The following is a 4,039-nucleotide window of genomic DNA, read 5'->3' on the forward strand; positions in this document are numbered from 1 at the left end:
TTGCACTTTCGAAATTTTATTGGCCGCTCGTGTCTCTGTGATAACAATTTTTTAATGCTGTTTTTATTTTCTTTTTTCTGCGTTGATTTTTTTCCATTAGCAGTTGGATTAATAAAAAATTAGTACTTGAATGCCGTAAATTTTTATTAAAAAAAATACCAACGCCTTTCATCAGTCTCTTAAAACAAATAAAAGGCACTTGAAAAATCGGTATGCAAAAGTAAAACACTAACAAGCAAAGCAAAGAAAGCAAACAAATATAAGTTGAAGCTATTCATATTAGCTGACACATTGTTGTTGTACTGTAAATAATAAATTTTGCCACAATTACTTATTAGTCACACGTCGTTGGCATCGTCATATCCCATATGGTCTAGTGGCTAGGATATCTGGCTTTCACCCAGAAGGCCCGGGTTCGATTCCCGGTATGGGAAGATATTTTTTTCTCCAATTATTTTTTTTGGCAAATTTTTTAGTTATTAAACAAAATTTCATCACTTTGTAGCTTAATATTAGGATATTCTTATAAGATATTTTAATTTGTTTAATAAAATTGTAATAGGCCGATATCAGTACATAATATACACTAAAATAAAATTAATATGGGGGTCTTTATTAGAGCAACAGAAACAAAATCAAAAATTTTTTGAATTTTTGTCAGTCTGACTGTATGTTTGTATGTTTGTCCGCTCATCAGTCGAAAACTGATGAATGGAATTCAATGCAGTTGTCACCAATGTATTTCTAGAGGTCTGTCTTAAGATATAGAAGAAAAAAATGGTGAGTTGCCACATGTTTTACAATTGCAGTTTGGGTAAATTGATAAAATAAAGTAAATATTCCAATATGGCTGTTAAAAGAAAAAGTTTTAAGAAGACTTACAGCGGAAAATATTTTTGGGGAAGGTTGCCACCTGTTTGAAAATATTAATTTAATTCATAAAATAAATTAAATATTACAATAAGGGTATCAAACAGCACTAAAATACGTTTTAGGCACAATGAAGCACGCCGAGTATTTGCTAGTCTATGTGTAGAAAAATAATAACTACAGAGTTGCCACTTCTTTTAGTTTAAGTAAATTGATAAGATAGCTTACAGTCGAAAATATTTTTGGGGAAGGTTGCCACCTGTTTCGAAATTCAAGTTTAATTTAATTGATAAGACAAATAGAATAATGTAATAGGGGTATCAAGCTGAAGAGGTTTAGGACATTTTACTGCAGAAAATATTTTTGATGAGAGTTACCAGTTGTTTGAAAAGTTGTATTCAATTATTATATTGTTAAAATAAATAAAGTATTACCATACGGGTATCAAACTTAAGAAATTGAAGATATTTTACTGCCGAAAATATTTTTTTTTAATTTTATTCAGTTAAAGTGATAAGATCAAATAAATACTAAAATAAATAAATACACCCTTCAAGAAAGTGCGCGATATGTAGAATCAAGTTATAAAAATATAAATTAAATTACCACTATTAAATACATTCGAAAATATATACATACTTACATATATTAAGTAAAACCCTTATTCATAAAAAAAAGTCTATTTCATATTTGCTAGTTTTATATAAAATATACATGTTTAGCCTTTTTATATATCAATCAAGGCAAAAAAAAAGAAAAAGATATAACTGCAGAACCAGATATATTAGGTTAAGTGATGCTCTGTTAATTTATATTATGTTTTGTTATGTTATGCTTGTTACGTTGAGTTATCTTGTGCTGTGTTATGTTAATTTATTTACATATGATACGTTATACTACGTTATGTTACGCTATGTTATGATATGTTGTTAAGCTCATTTCACCACAACTCACCAAAGCTCACTTCAAATCACCTAACTTCAAATCACCCCAACTGATGGTGTTTCAACTTATCTCACCTTAACTCACCTCCACTCATCCCACCTCCGCTCAACTCACCTTAATTTATCTAAACTCTCCTCACCTGAACTGAACTGAACTCAACTTAACCCATCTCAACTCCCCTTAATATTAGTGGTTGAATTTCAACAGCAAAGCGATCACTAGTATAATAAATTGTTGGTCGCAAGCTTCAAATCAACGTATAATATCTATCAAGAAACACTCCCAATTTCTATTTAATCTTTACTGTAAACTATACTTCAACTTTGGGTTTTTTATTTGTTGCTTTTAATTAAATTTATTTCACCCGGATTTGATTGATTTTTTCGCAACTCTTTTTATGAGATATGTATGTGTGTACGATTAAACATAAATTTAACTTTCGTTATCTTTTATTTGCAATAAAACTTTTACAGCCAATTAATTTTTCTTCGCATTAATATTTATCGTAAATATTCCCTAACGTTTACATATGTGTAGCGTTATTTTACTAAAGTGAAATGTGAAATGAAGCAAACTTTTTTAATTAATTTAATGCACCAGGACACACCCCGACAAGCTCAGTCCTCAGTTTTTTTTCTCTTCGAGCTATTTTAAGACTACACACACACACACACATATATCAACGCATAAATATAGTGGCAACTTTTGAAGTGTAATTAAATATGTCACAACGTAATAATCACAGACAGTTTCGCGCTCTTCTACTAAGTAAATACATACATACATATATGTACGACTGTTGATGATGACGAAGATACTGCGTCATCTATTCTTCAACTGCAAATGATACGGGAGTAAGTATGTATGTACATATGTAAGTGAGTGGCTATACCTACGAGTAGTAAGTACCTTGACTATGGTGTAGTTAGTTGTGGTGCACACACCTGCCCTCGGTTATTTCATGGCAAGTTTAACAAGCAAACTTTTCATTTACTATCTCCCTGAAGTTACTTTGGTACTTTGGCACTGACAAACAACTGATAGAACTTTTGCATTGAGTCAAATTTCCGCCGCTCAAACAAAGGGATGGATGATCCGTAGCAGCGCAGAGCAAACATTTGTGCTGCGTGGTATGTATGTATGTATGTATGTTGGATGGTAGCGAGTTGGATGGGCGATGAGCTGTGTAAACTTGGCAAAGGGTTAAAGTTGAAAGTTTGATTTGCCATTACATTGCTTTTAGCAACGCACAAGAATTTCCACTGAATGCTGATATCCAACCAGTTGTTCATTAGTTGGAAAAGCAAATCGGTGTGATAGGCTATCTTAAATGAAAACTTTGAACAAGGTACGAGTGTGCGTGTGAGGGCTTTTTTTTTGTTCGTTTGCTTGTTCCCAGCAAATAAAATTATAGTTTAAAAAACTAAATCCTAGCTATTATAATTTCCATTCGTACTGTCTTCAGGTATGTAACTTGCGAAAAGAAATCGCTGCATCTTTTAGGCGCATCAATATTACATAGTTACATCCAGAGCTAATAAAAGGGAGGTAATAATAATAATAATAATAATAATAAACCACGATTCCCACAGAAGTTAAAATGGAATCAAATTAGGCGATGGGAATCGCTTACCGTTTCGCTTCAAGAGGGCATTATTTTAACATGGGCATGTCAATGGCGGTAAGCCCTTACCCGCAGCATTACCTTCGAACGAAGGGAGAACGCTTGGATAAACAGAATGCAGAGAAACGAACAAAGAATGCCTTACAGAGAAACTACTGTAGAAAGCCTAGATAGGTAGAACATTCTGCTATGCATTACCGAAAATGCCTAAAAAAGCGAAAAATTTAGAAGCATTTTAAGGCAATCCGTTCTAGAACATAAGGCAATCCGTTCTAGAACACGTTACCACTAAAAGCCAATACCGATTTTTTGCTGGGTTTTTGCATGTTTTTCTTTTGGAAGAGATTTCGCAGATAAGTATAATTAATGAAAACGAATGTTGACATTTTATTTAAGCTTTGTAAATAAATTAATGAATGAGCGATTCGAGGCAAACAAGTAACCTTTTTTCTAGGATAGATGATGGATTTGCTTAAATGGCTTTCATTTTTTTTTTTAAGTTTTATGTGGATTCTTTTTGGTGATTTCTTTTTTTTCCTCTTTTGGTAAGGAAAATAAATTTTCGGCGTTTTACAATTTTTTTCACTTTCTATTTTTCTT

At 32.1% G+C, this 4,039-nt stretch overlaps 1 non-coding gene across 1 annotated transcript; it reads left to right on the forward strand.

Moving 5' to 3' along the window:
- Positions 1 to 362: 362 nt before the first annotated feature.
- Positions 363 to 434, forward strand: Trnae-uuc. The gene has a single exon. It is a non-coding gene; the product is annotated as a tRNA-Glu (tRNA).
- The last annotated feature ends 3,605 nt before the right edge of the window (positions 435 to 4,039 follow it).

The sequence above is a fragment of the Rhagoletis pomonella genome, unplaced genomic scaffold (genome assembly GCF_013731165.1).
Source record: "Rhagoletis pomonella isolate Grant_MI unplaced genomic scaffold, Rhpom_1.0 Rhpom_scaffold_00005, whole genome shotgun sequence".
In the NCBI taxonomy this organism is placed as follows: Eukaryota; Metazoa; Arthropoda; class Insecta; order Diptera; family Tephritidae; genus Rhagoletis; species Rhagoletis pomonella.